We start from the raw sequence: 14,995 nt of genomic DNA on the forward strand, positions 1-14,995 counted from the left end.
GGTGCCGGTGATAATCGCTGGAGTCGGTAGGGAAATCGGCTGGAGACCGCAGAGCTTTCGCGGAGCACTTCATGCTCTTCTAAAACGTGGATTGGTGGGTAGACCAGCTTGTGAGCATCTATTGCATTTAAGATGTTCCTACTAATTTTCCATGAAATGCCTTCATGTCAGGAGACGGCTCTCTGTTATTTTCCGAGTTCATCCTATCGGGACCGACTCTGATTTTCTGTCCTTGTAGTCTTTAACACCCGTTTTTCTCTGCTCTCCTCTCCTCTACTCTCTTCTCTTCTCCTCTCCTTTTTTTCTCTTCTCCTCTCTTCTACTCTACTTTCTTCTCTTCTCTTTCTTCTCCTCTCCTTTTTTTCTCTTGTCTTCTCCTTTCCTTCTCCTCCTGCCCATTTTTTCCCCTCTCTTGTACTTTCTTCGCTCTTCTCGTCTCTTCTACCCTCTTCTCTTTTCTTTTTTTTTCCCCTCCTTTTTTTCTCCTCTCTTCTACTTTCTTCTCTCTTCTCGTCTCTTCTCTTCCCTTCCTATCTCCTCCACAATGGAAAAACCAGTCACAGGAACTAATAACGATAAGCTGCGGCAGGCACTAAAAGGAAGCATGGGGGTGAAAGAAAGAAGAATCGGGTTTCTCTCTTTTCCCTTCGCTGTCCCTTTTGACATGAAAAGCGTGTAAACTTGGCAGGACCAAATTTGTTGATTGCGGGCTACTGATGTGACCCATCTGTGGCTGAAACATTGCATTAGGTCTTCGCACGCTATTCCCCGCCACTCCCTCGGCTCAACAGCTCGCCCTTCTTCTGTCACATGAGAAGCAGTTGCAGCGCTGTTATTGGGTGAGGAGGATGTGGGTATTTCGTGTGTTTATTTTGTGTGTGTGTAACGGGAGACTGGCCCCCAAATGGATGGTTCAAACCCAGCAGCAGCTGTGTGTCCTGTTGAAGAATCCTTGAGCAAGACTGAAGTGTGCTCGAGCCTGCATTGTGTTTATGTGCGAGTTTGCCTGTGTGTGTGCGCTCAGATCAGGCTCTGGAATGGTGTGTGTGACAGTTTCTGTAAACTGTGACAGTGCTATAACTTTCTCTTTCTCGCTCCGTCTCTAAGGTGCTTAGTCATGTCCCTGTGTTTCACAGTGAGAGGAGCAAAAACAACCTTTGCAGAAACAGCTGTTCAGTCTTCTCATCAGTTGACTAAATCTGTGGTTCCCCCACAGCTGAACTAAAGTACGTCTTCGTCGACCCCACACATCCTGTTCCAAAGGCGTTCATTTGAACAGATTTATGTGTTTGCATCGGTACGACTACCACTTTGAGTGGCAGAGACTGGACATTGAGACCATTTATCCATTCATCAACTCTAGCTGTCTACAGTATTTCAACCATCAATGCACTACTTTGGACTTTGGCTCAAATGACTGTATGTCGGTATCAGTGAACCAATAGATCAGTCAAATCCTGGTTATTGTCTAGTCTAGTCAGCTGACATTGGTGGAAAGTCGTCCTATCAGATTTCATAACAGAACCAATGAGTAAAAGAACAGAAAACGAGCCGCAATTTATAATGTGTTTATGCAGCAGAGAGGAAAAGAGGGCATGCTTTGCCTCGCGTGAGTCGCTCGCAGCGACACAACAGTGTTTTGAGCTGCTAATACTTTGCCAAATCGGAGATATTGCTCTTATTCCAGAGACATCCTGAAGCTATTGCAGAGGAATTTCTGTGGTCCTGCTCATAAATCAGACTTCAGCTGCAGGAAGAAAACCCCGGAGGGCTGGTCTGCAGCGTGACGTGCAGTGCAGTGCAGTGCAGCTCCAGATCAACTGCCGTGGAAACACGTCCTCCACTTCTACCTTAGACGTGTTTGCTTTGAGGTGTCTCGTTGCGCTCTCGCTTACTGGAAATCCCACATTGTGTTTGTGCAGCAGAAAATATTATTGATCCTCGTTTCATTTAAATATTTGGTTTATTGGAGGGATATGATATGTGATTTATGAAGATTTAAGCCGAGTATTCATGGTTAAACCAAGCCATTATAGTAAGGTTGACTTTGGAGCTCTCAGTGGACAAAGCAGCTCCTTCAGTTTCTGAGTCTGGGTTTAAAACCACAAGGCATCAGCATATTTCGAGAACATTTTGTCTCACAAATACTGCCATCTCACATCTCACTCAGCAATGCAGTTAGATTTGACTAGATAGTGAGGATCTCTGTGAGGAAATTGGGTTGTTGAGACAAGAGGAGATAAGAAAAATGGAGAGGACAAGAAATTTGACTTCATCACCTGCACGAGTTATACAGCTGCTCATGAAAGAACAGCTAATTATACTAATGGATGGACAAAAAAAATATGTACAGTCAGTACATAAGTATTCAGACTGCGACCCAACTTTCGTAATTTTGCCTCCGTACACCACCACAGTGGATTTGAAGCAAAGTCGTCGGGGTGTGATTGAAGTGAAGTCTATCAGCTACAACTCAAGGGGTTTAACAAAAATATTGCCTAATGACGGCCTCCTTCATTTGCAGTAACGGTGGACCGCCTATTGAGAGTTCCCATGAACAGCGACCAAATCCTAATTCGACACTTGGAATCAACTCCAGACCTTTTATCTGCTCAATTCGTCCTGAAATAACGAAGGAACGGGCCACACCTGGCCACGAAGATGATTGTCGGTCAACTGTCCATTTACTTTCGAGCCTCTGAAAATGAGGGACTATGTATAAAAAGGGCTGTAATTCCTCGATGGTTTATGGGATATTTTTGTTGAACCCTTTGCATTGAAGCTGAAAGTCTACACTTCAATCACATCCTGATGGCTTTGCTTCAAATCCACTGTGGTGGTGTACGGAGGCAAAATTACGAAAGTTGTGTCACTGTCCAAATACTTATGGACCTAACTGTATGGGGGGGGGGGCTTATGTATCCAAAATTTCACCTTATCAGGAGCAGACATTAATATCCTTGATTTTAGTCTCATCTGAGGTTTCTTAGGTTATGAAGAATTTACCGGCCCAGAAGGTTAAAGAGAATTTCTTAAACCCATAGAGACACAGAGAAGCACGTGGGCCCACAAAAACCTGCATGGAAAAACCCAAACTGGAGTTACAGATAAGCAGATATGGGCGCGGGTCCAGCGGCGCTGCTCAGAGGTCTCAGCTGTAGGGCGACACCAAAGAGCCGGAGTGGAAGTTTACAAGCTGCTGAGCCCAGTTGGTAGTTTTTACTGACACGCGGTGTAATGCGAGGTTGATTAGTGTGGAGGCAATAATTGGGAGGGTTGTTTGAGAAGCATGCTGCGCATGAGGTCCTGAGCTTCCACATTCGGCATTTGTGAGAATTTCTGCTTGGTTCTTCGGCCTTTCTGAATCTTGACCTTTGCAACTGTCTTACTTGTTCAACGGAATATTTCCAAAATACAGAACTTCCAGAAGTCATGTCAGGACTCTGTGCCCTAACCACTGTTGGTCTCGGAGACCGACAGATGCGTGTATCCATTTCTGTTTGATTACGTTTCTACCTCCATCTTGAAAACAAATATCAGATGCGCACAATCTCATCTTGCATTTCATCCAGCTGCTGTCTTTATTAGTAACATAAATCTCCACAAATCTAATTATATCATAACTGGAAGTTACCTACTATTTACATAAATCAAATTAGCCCGGAATATTTTCTCTGAAAGTTTTTCCACATTTATCCCTCGCCTCAGAGTTGCAGGGTTTTTCTCCCATGTGCTGATTTCCACATCACGGACTGCACAATTTGGCATCTAAATATTGCAGATCCAAAGTTATTTTTTTAAAGACAATGAATAAATCTTTGCTGTAGAGAAAAACTTGTTCTTGTCAGGACTAAACCTCTTATATTACTCAGAGTTTATCAGTATAATTTATCAGTATAATAGCTGTATAACGTCTATGTGACATGCTTAACGCAAACTGTTTCTTTCAGGTCAGCTAAGAGAAATGCAATTTATCTCTCTGTGGTCAAGGCTTAAATCCAGTCTGGGATCATTCTGTCACCTGCCATCGTTCTGCAGCAATCAACTTTTAAAGGAAGCGTGAAAATGAATACGATCACCTCAGTTTCGGTAGTGAATCTTGGTTTCCTATGGTAAAAATTCTTTTTCCCTCCATCAAGAACCACTATGGTCAAAATGCCTTTTAGACTGAAGGCCGTATAGTAAGCTCAAGGCAGGGAAACATACGGCTCAGGGTTTGTCTCTGTGTGTGCGATTCGGGGACACAGAATCTTATGGGTCATTGGATGGAGACACTCAGTTCTGTCTGCTGACCCTGCCGTGCCCTACTGTAGTCTGCCTAGTTGTCCAAAACAATCCCTCTTTTTCTCTGAACCAAATGCACACTCACACACACACACACACACACACACACACACACACACACACCACTGCTTCTGATTTTGCTTCTGTGAGAAGCAGCCTCTCGTTTAAGGAGACGAAGAAATTTAAGCACATGGTGATGAGATCACCACCAGGCTGAACCACGTATATGCACACAAGCAGTCGTGGTGTTATACATACACGCACACACAAAGAGCAAAAAATAAAGGCCGACCTACCCGCTGACACACGGAACCACAAACATTTTTGTTCTTCTGTACTTTTTTTGTACTTTTTTTATTTTCGTCAAGAATTCATTTGACTGAAATGATTCCCTAACCCCTAACCTAAGGCCCAGCCCTCTCTATTGCATGACTGACCTCAGCCCAGTGTTCACATAGTTTGCCACAGGCACACTTGCACATAATGTACACAATGTACAGTGGGGTTCACTGGACCCCTTTAGTAAGATGACGACAACCTGTAGACCTAGGAGCTCAAAGGCAGGAGAAGTCATTTATTTTTATGGTGTCTTTAAAACTGGCAGGCCTGTTCGGGGCATCGGTACCGTAAATAATTATGATAGTAGTCTATATACAGTATAATCATACTAATTATGTGATGGCAGACGCTCTGTTTTGACCACGACTTGTATGTGTTGTTTGCTTAAAAATGGCCTTGTGCAGTTGATCTTTAATGGACAGTTGAAACATCTCCGGGGCCTCACAGTGAAAACGTCTCCTACTTTTGACTGAAAGGACACTCCAGTGATTTACTGTTGCACTTGTATAAAGATGGGGCACTCACAAGAAACATTCGTACAGAAAAACGCTCCCAACGGGTCCAGCAGAGGCTGCGATGTGCTGACTTTTACCCCCTAATACGAGTCAAGCTCCAAAACAGTGGATCCTACATTTCCCACAATGCACTTAAGAGCAACTTTTTGTTGGATCTTCCTCGTCTGCTAAATGTTCCCATTAAATCGCCACCTCCAGTTTATAACTTAGGCTTTCCGCCTTTAATTCGCAGTCTGGAAGCACAAGCTCAGGTAACCCGGATGACATCATTAGATTTACTTTCCCAGACCTGACAAAGCTCGTCCAGAGCCTCAGAAAACAGGGGACAATAATGTGTTCACGGACTGAGTAGAACTCCTCCAGCAAACTGACTTTCGAGAGTAAAAAGGTTCGGTTGCCCCTTTAAGAGAAAAACCAAAACGTTCATCTTTGGTTTTCCTTGTGCCGCACACCTCCAGCTCGGCACGGGCCAAACTTCCCTCCATGCGGCGTGTTCGGTATTTCCTCGAGAGGGAACATGGTTGAAGGTGCCACCGTCGGCAGCGTTGCATGTTCAGTGAGAAAACCGTCTCCCTATTCAGAGTCTCGACAAGTCGGTGTTTGTTTACACGCTGAAAATCTTGGTCGGTTGGGAATTGAACATAACAAACACATACATATATATATATACACTCGCAGCATCACGCTAACACCAGATGCCGGGAAGTCGAGTGGCGACTGAGTGGCATCTACAGCAAAGCCCTACCGTGCGTGACTCTCTCCTGACTTTGCCTCTTTTAGCGAGCTTGCGTGATCCCACCATCGCTCCCCATCAAGCCCTCAGCCCGCCTATATCCTTCACTCGCTGTCGCACACACACACACATGTACGCAAATATATATATATCGCCTGCCGGCCGATAAGGCAGGGGATACTCGTCCTCCCTCCCTGTGCCAAATGAAGTGATCGGAGCAAATGCCGTCGGTATAAACAGGCTTGGATTAGAGCGTTGTGATGACATGCAATAGGCACAGATGGGGGAATGTGAAGTGGACAGTCACGATATGTCCAGATCCGACGAGGGATGTCTCGCTGCACTCGGCTCACTTATTTTCACCTGTCCTCCCAGAGCTCACGGCTACAGCCAATACCAGGGAATTGGAAGAGCTGACGCTACCGTTGCTGGATTGAAGCTGCCTGTCGCTGAACATTTCCGAGACTTTATGTGGATTCAGGGATTTTGCTCATTTTGACGTTGTCTTTAAAAACACCAGTTAGATTATCGTGGGACAGTCTCCATGGAAACCTGGGTGAAAGAGTTGTTAGATAACGTTTTGGGGTACGGTAACGTGGATTTGAATGAGGGTTTTACTAATGTCCACCACTAAAGCTGTGGTAGAAAGAGGGCACCATCCCAAACTTTCCGAGTGGATGACCGGCCCACATCCAATTTGAAGCGGTGCTTTAAATTGGATGTGTTGGTGCACATTCGTGTGAAAACATTTTGAATCCTTTTGAATCTTACAGCCCTGTTAAACACCATAACTTCAGTAACATCAGTGGAGTGATGTGACTTATTTCAAGATTCCTACAGTTGTTATTTTCTGGGTACACAACATATTAAAATGCAATATTAAACCCAAACACTCACTGTGCATGGTTGTGAATTTTGTTTTCAAGAGTTTTGCCCATCCTATTTGAGGCTCCTGATGTCAAAGCAGATGAGATGCCTCGGGGGGACTTTTCTGCGAGCGGCCACTGTTCGCCTGCTGCGCCGGGGCTAATACCCTGCAACACAGGGTCGAGGTGGTAGGGGAAGCATAATCAGATTACTGTTCCGTTAGCATGTAGCTTAATCAATTAGCTCTGTCAGAGGCCAAATTATTGCTGGATATTGTTGGTGAGAAGCGCGAGAGCTGAGTCGCTTGTGTCAAAGTGAAGCTGACAGGTGATGCTTAGTAAAACCAAATCAGGCCACGACGGTTAGGCTGCACGCTACGAAACGCTGTCTTGAAGAGTGTCGCTCAGCCTCATGCTCAGCAATGGAATCTTGCTTTTCATTACATCTGTAAAGAAAGGCAAGGAATTAAATAATCAATCTTTCCAGTGATGCAGTTGATTGTTTTGTCTACATTTTGAAATATGAGATTAAACTGGATGGCCGTGACAAAAATAATGCTTTTACTCTGAAGGGCCGTGGGAGGTGACGAAAATGAAGTGAACTGCGGCTGTATACTGAGAGAGACAGAGATCTTAAATACTGCATTATGCTATTGCTCTAGATTACCTGCCTTAGAGATTGGTCCTGGACACACACACACACACAATGGATAGATTACACCTTTGATAGTGTCTACTGACTGACAAGTTAATGGCTTTCATGCATAAAGCATGAGCCGCATCATGGCTATCACTTGATCCCCCTCAACCTAGGACACATTAACCACCTCACTCCCATTTAATTACTCCTTGGTGGGCCTTTCTGTGCCTGTGCGTACGTGTGTGTGTGTGTGTGTGTGTGTGTGTGTGTCGTGGGGATTCTGCAAGGAACATACTGTACGCACATACAATATAAAGTAAAATACATCCAGAAAAACTGAAGGATTTAGTGCTTTATGGGTTGAGAAAATTCTGCTCCGCCTGGGGATAAATAAAACATCTGAATCCTCGTTAGACTAGCTAACAACAAATAGCCACAAAGCTGAAAGCAAGGGTCTTCTCTCTTAGCTCGTGAAATGTTCACATTTCGGAGATACATGGTTTTCACGGGACAGCAACCTTGTCCCCCAGCAGAGTCTCAGTATTGTAAAAGTACTTCTGCACTCTTTCCGCCCTTGCGTGCGCTGGCTTCACTTAACCCGGTAGAACTTTACTGGTTGGGGCAGTAAGCGAGCCACTTTGAGCCCCCTTTCCTCCACTAAAACGGTGCTTTCTTGAGTAAAACGTTCGGCACACCAACACAACTTGTTGAAGCTGCAAAGTACTCTTTCCACCCCGTCTCAGTGGTTAGCATTTCTTTAGCATCGCGTGCTAGAGCAGCATTAGTGTAGTTTCCCTCCCATATGGATTCAGCCTGAGGGACCATCTGCCCATTATTATTTGCCTCAATGGGCCGAAACGGCACCATAATCTTTTTAACAGATCACCCTCTTTTTTACGGAGAGGCTGTATGGATGAAAAAAACGGCACCACCGATGAAATCAACTTTCCATGGAAGGTGTGGTTCTGTTCCAGAAAACCTATTGTTGTGCTTACAGTGACCGCAAAACAAGCGACGCTAGCCTCAGACTGGCCGACAGGGGGGAGGATGTGAGAGGGATAATCTGAGGCTTGTTGTACTTCTCTCTCCCTGTTATTTCGAATAATGTGAGTGACACTCGTTGGCACGCAACCCATGGAACCAACATTTTGCTGAAGCGGAGGAGTATCTGGTACTACAGGCTGCGACCTCTGTTCTCCTCTCTGTCTTCCTTTTGCCCTCCTCCCCTCTCATGCAGGAATGCAGCGAGACCAAAGTACAGGGGGAGAAAACTAATAATTATCCCCCGCGCTGCTTGACTTGTCTCAAGTATTTCCTTTTTCAGTATGAATATGCAGGAGAGTCAAAGTAGCTGCTGCATTTTTGTGATGAAAAACTTGTGTTCGCAGACGTAAATAGTGCAGGACAACTGAGTGAAACGAGTGAGCTATAAACACGTTATGGTTGTTTATTCTATTCGTTTTGAGCCAACGGTCCAAACTTTTGCACTGCATTTGTTGATGTCTCGTTTTTGACGGGGTGAATTTACAGGACTGAGACCTGGATCTAAATAACTCTACTATTGTGGAGCCAAAAAAAAAAAAAAAACAAAACCACATTCATTGTCGCTTTCGTCCTTTTCATCCCTCTCCTTTTCCCCCCGCAGTTCCAGTCATATTTAATTCATCTAAGACATTAAAGTCGCTCCTCGTGATGTGTTTTTCCAAGCTTGCCATTTGTTAATAAAGCATGAGAGGTTTTCTTTTCAAACGTTTCTCCGATTAAACTTAAAATCAGCGCGACGGGCTTTCCAGCAGCTAGCAAATGTGCACCCGAGGTTTACTATTTTGAATCTCAGACCGTTCGTGAGAACGGAGATTGTGTGAGTACAGAAATAGAAGGCTTGTGCTTTATTGTGGCCAGGTGGGGTTCCTGAATGCAACTTTTATTAACCACCAGCTCCTTGAGAGAGCAGCAAGCCACAGCCGTCCTCATCAAAACAGGAATCCAAGGAAAAGTTATTTATAGAGTTACCATGCAAACACACACACATGCACGCGGGAGGTAACGTCGCTTACAGTAATGCGGGGGATCTCAGAAGTGAATATTAAACACATGCACTTCTCCACGTACATGGCGCACAGACTTCATATTTTTTGATTTTTTGTGTGTTAGAAATCGAACAGTTTTTACCATTCAACGTCTTTGCGTGTGCACACCGAGGTCCCCCACAGGGAGAAGACTTATGTAACTGTTTGAATGAGCCTATCAGAGGAAGCTCGAGATAAACACAGAGGTTGAAGAGAGCGTAGAGTAGGCCTAACAGCGGAGTGTCCCCTCGACGCCCAGGCTTTGCGCTCCCACTACTTGTGTTTGTTTCTGCACATGCGAGCTTCAGAGTGCTTTTGCCTCCGGGCAGGGTTATTGCTGGGATATATGTGACTCACGAGGGAGTTTGTATCCTTAGCTCACCCGCGCTGAGCAGACTGGGGGCCAAGGTCGACATTTGGCTGGTGGGACGTGTCAGATCCCTGGCAACGGCAGGAAAACTGGAGCGTCTTGTTGCCTTCAATGAGAAAATACTCTGCTGCATTCATTTGGGTACAGTCAAATAAAAAGCTTTCCCGAATAAATGGCTCATCTCACGCAACACGTGCGCGAATGCAGCCTGTGTGAGCGCGTGTGCGTGGCGAGCGCAGCATTCCACGCCGAAGCACGTCCTCCCTGGGCCTCCATCCATTTGCATTCTGTTCGTTTTTCTAATTGTCTGTACAAATATTGCAACACGTTGGCCTTATGTTGTGGTTGATTTTCCCTAGGCTTGACAAGCCAAATGTAGGAGTGTTTAGACAGCTCATGTGTGTCGCTCTTTCAATGGGTTCATTGGAAAGGCAATTTTCCCAGAAGACAAACATCACACTCACAGAAAACATGTGCTCCACAATTGGTCGTGTTCCCTATTTATAGCAGCAATCAGATGACTTTCATATTATGATCGCTATAATAGTCCTCCAGCGTGTGTGTATGTGGAGGATGCATGGCGCCAGTTTTATGGAGCACCGCGCAGTCAAGCCGCATACAGCGGCAGTAGAGAAGTCGCCGTACAGGTCTGTTTCGCCCGAGGGCTCGTGCGCGGAGACACATTACTCCCGTACAACACGGTGGCCGGCGCGTCTGCTCGCCAACCCAAATAGAGAAGTGGAAACAATTGAGTTTACGTCCCGAACTCCATTCTGTGTGATCCCGCTTGCTTTGTCATAATATCACTTCCCCCTTCACTTCCACAGGCACACGCTCCCCCACAAAAATCACTCACTCACATTATAATCTCCTCTGAAAGATGAATATTTGTGATGCCTGCCCTGCCTCCAAGGAAAGTACTTTTTGTAGATGTTGTTTTGTTAACAGACAAAAGGGAATTGCTCTAAATCCCAGCGGTCCATCCCCTCAAATGTAATCTTATATATCACAGTGGAAACATAACATTCTCATCGAAAACAATATCAGAAAGATTATAGTCCTCAATCCAACATTAATACTGCAATCAAGGATGATGGAAGATCAGATCAGTGTAGTTTAATGCTTCGATCTGGAACAGAATTAAACAAGTGGGAAAAACTCTGCTCCTGTTTGTCTTCGGTAAATTACGAAAAAGCCTCGTTTTCCCTCTGCCACACTGCAAAAACAAGACAAGAGTTGAAGCAGTAAGGCTTGGATTTGGACAGGGTGAGATCCGGACATTTTTGATCTGTGGCATAATGAAGTATTAGCTTCCATTACAGTGCAGGCTTAGCCTTTATGCAGAGCCATTGAGCGCTTGCCAGCAGTCATCAATATTTAACAGCTGTTGCTATTATGAAATTCTTTATGGGCTAATGTGGCTCGCCGGCTTGCACGCAAGGCCTTGGCGGGCCGCCAGCAGCCTGTCAGGGGGAAGGGGGGGGAGGATTGACAGACGGCTCGCTCGCGTGACAACCAGCCCTTGATCAGCCAGCTTCTCCCTCCCTCCCTCCCTCCCTCCCTCTCTCTCTCTCTCTCTGTTGGTGTTGCTCTCTGCGCTCTGGATTTCCTGTGCCTGCAGAGAGAGAGAGAGAGAGAGAGAGAGAGAGAGAGAAGAAGAGCGCTGAGAGAAGGGGGCGGGAATAGGCAAAGGAGGTGGCTGCAAGCCAACCCAACTTCAACACACACATATTATATGAACACACACACTCACACACACAATTTTCTCTACTCACGCAAGCCTTGTGGGGGGGGCTGTGGTGCACAGCGCTTGCATGTTCAGGTCTGCAGCTCCTCTTTACAAGCTGAACACACAACAGAGGATCAGCTGCCAAAAGATGGCAGCCCTGCTCCCGAACACCGACGGATAGTATGCAGGAAAAAAAGGGAGAAAAATTACATTCACCTATGTTACATCACCTTTGTTTAGTGGCAGAGGAAGAATGACTTACTTTAGTAAATGTAGCGATACATTTAAAAATTAAAATTAGTACAACAGGAGAAGTTCTGCATTAAAAATATCACTTAAGTAAAGCTTCGGAAGTATTAGCAAAATGTACCTAAAGTTCTGACAAGTCTGAAAAGTCTTATTTAACTGTTATATATTACAACATTGGATTGTTATTACTTACCCGTCGAGTTTGTAGTTGGAGGCTTTGGAGCTAATTTTGACTTTATCTACTGTCGGCTGGTTTAATCTACAACAATGCATCATGTTTGTTCTATGTTTTGTATGTTAGCCCCTAATCTAAATCTAATTCATCTGTATGATAAGTAGTAAGTGAGTACAGTTCTTGAGTAAAAGCACCTAGTGACTTCCAACCACTTTTATGAAAATGACTTATTTATAACCTCAAAGAGATTGGATTGATTTCAGCAACAAATGACTTTTACCTGGCGGAGCTTAAAGCTTTTAGAAACGGCAGCACTGACTCAGCACTGACTCGGTTTGACTCAGCGTGGAGCTGCGTGTATGTGGGCCGGCAGGTCCCGGGTTAAAACCGCGCAGCAGCTGGTGTTGTGTCTCTGAGCAGCCGTGTACGAACACTTACCTGCTCCCCACTGCACCTTTGCTCCGGATGGGAGCCTGAGCTAAGGAAGGGACCTGAGGTATTAGCTACGGTTCGGTTCAAATTGCGTGCTACTCTTGTTCTCCCGATTTATGTAAGGGCCAGAGTCATGCGACACTCTTCGGGAGCATTCTTCAGCGCAATGTCGAGCCGTGCCGTCTTTGAATCTAACGCTCTAATGTACAGGGTCCAGTGGAAATATTCATCTCTGCATTTTTCATCATTTTCTCAGACATTTCTTTGTGTTTTATGCCCATTATTTCCAAAATGAAAGCATGTCAGTAACACTATGGGCCCGCAGAGACGTCTACCCCCAACCCCTTTTCACCGCCCTCTCTCTCTCTTCCTATGGAGGATTTCTTCTTTTTCTTCTCTGTTTTCTCTTCATATTTCCCTTTTTCAGCTGTTATTGAGAGTGTGGGAGGAAGTGTCTTCAAGAGAGGGTGTTGAAAACAGACAAACACACCCAGACTGTGCTGTGCACATCTGTGTGCTTCATGGCCAAACTCACCTCCCCCCCTAGAGGCTGCAGAAATGAATACCTGATTAAAAAGGACTGTGTCCTTAACTCACAAACCCAGACACTCACGCAGTCGTTTTGTCGTACTGCGGTGACAGTTTTGTAGAACGGGGATGTAGCTGTACCTGCTTTTTCACCTTTAACAGGAGCGCTACGGATCATTCTTTTGGCGCACAGCAGTCTAAAGAAATCGCTCACGAATCTTATCACATCTTATAACCAGTTTTCACAGATCTCTCCTCTCTTCCCAATCATCTCTCTCCACCACTTTCCCTTTTCCTAATATCATATTGTCTTTTCATTTCAACAAATGGGACTCACCTGGTGTCATCCATAGTCACTGATCCAAGGAGTTCTCTGAGCCAAATGAAGACAACTGTGACTGTAGCTTATTATTTGATGGATGGTCCCTAATACTTTGTGTACTCAGTGGAAGTGGAAAGACGGACCTGTCCGACTGAAGGAGCTAGACACTTTCGGCCTCACCCTTTGGCAGCATCTACATCCCACTACTTTTCACTTTTTACTTAACACCCTGTCCTCACACAGAGCACATAAATGCCTCACCATTACCTACTCTGTTTTCCTTTTTAGACCAGAGAGGGAGAAAATAGAGGCAAAGAAAAGCAAACCCGAAGACGCGAGTGGCGATGAATAAAGCCTGTATTGTTGGCAGAGGAAGTGCCGGTGCCGATAATTAATCATCCCGTATGTTTGTCTTTCCTGACGCCGCATCCTCTCCAAAAGCTGCCGTAAGAGAGAAAATAAAACGTTGAAGGAGGAAAATAAAGAAGCTTATTAGATTCATCTCCCTCTGCAGTGGTTTCCACTGGTTGGATGATATTGTGTTGATTGAAGAGGATGGTTCTATGTGTAAGTGTGGCTGTCTGAGTCTGCTTATTTGTATGTGTTTGCGCCTAGCGGAGGTGATGACAAAATGCTTGAAATTATTACTGGCGTTTATGAGTTTACGAAGCTGCCTGTCAGTGCTTTCATCGGCCTCTGACCAGATTTATTATTTCAGTCTTTATTGCCAGATATATCATGAGTAAACCTGCGGTTGCAGATGGAAGAATGAAGGATTAAACATGAAAAAAACGGATCCAGACAAAATGTATTGCTAAGAAACAAGAAAAAAAACAAAAAAACAGGCGCATTAGCTTTGCATGCTTCAGAGTGGAATTGAGCGTTGGGGAAACTCTTCCAGCAACACGAAATCCGTTGTCGATCGCCTGCGATGCTGAGTCGAACAAAGAAAGGGTGTAGAGATGATGAGGAGGAGGCGGGTAGATGGGGGGGGCAGAGGACAGGAGATGGTAGTAGAAGGTTAACGGGGGAGGAATGGAAGCCGTAATGGGGTTATTTGGAGGGGGTGGGGTCTATACAAAGCATCGGAAGATTCATACATACATACATACTTAGAAAGTTTTCCATAATGAGGCGATGGTGTGTGTGTGTGTGTGTGTGTTGCGTGACTAATCTGTGCCTGCTACAATGAGTGACAGAGCGAAGGGCTGATCTCTTGGAGTGAGCCACATGCCCCCTGACAGCACACCCATAAGAGAAACACGCAAACATGCCTCCAACACGCAACATACACATCACCAATGCACATGTGACGGTTCCGCACGCCATAGTCGTATGGGCTAATTGCATGTATACACACAATGGTATGGTAGGAGGTAGGCCTTGCTCTGAGGGGGGAAGAACGTAGCATATGGATAGTGGGTGAGGGTCTGTGACTTACTTGTGATATTTTTACTTTATTGAGGAGCAGATGGCACAGAGGAGCAGGTGTTTGAGGAAGAGACGACTGACACTGTCCTGAAGTGGAGCCCAGTGTTCGAAGAGGTCGCATTGTTGAGAGCGAAGGTTAGACAAGGCTAGAATTGCCAATCGGGATCATTTCTTGTACAGTAACAAGAAAGACTTCCTCGTCTGGCATTGGGCCCTTAAGGATTTTTCAGAAGATCCTACTAGATCTATGGGTGAGATTTTCTTACGTGTCGGCCCCCTCCACATAAAGGTCATAGGTCAGGCTCAGCTAGAG

The 14,995-nt window shown here is 45.2% G+C and overlaps 1 protein-coding gene across 1 annotated transcript in view; it reads left to right on the plus strand.

The window, feature by feature from the left end:
* Positions 1-14,995, plus strand: part of ahrra (aryl-hydrocarbon receptor repressor a) — a 66,740-nt gene that overhangs the window by 35,608 nt on the left and 16,137 nt on the right. The gene's annotated exons all lie outside the window — the stretch shown is intronic.

This window comes from Xiphias gladius, chromosome 5 (assembly GCF_016859285.1).
Source record: "Xiphias gladius isolate SHS-SW01 ecotype Sanya breed wild chromosome 5, ASM1685928v1, whole genome shotgun sequence".
NCBI classification, from domain to species: Eukaryota; Metazoa; Chordata; class Actinopteri; order Istiophoriformes; family Xiphiidae; genus Xiphias; species Xiphias gladius.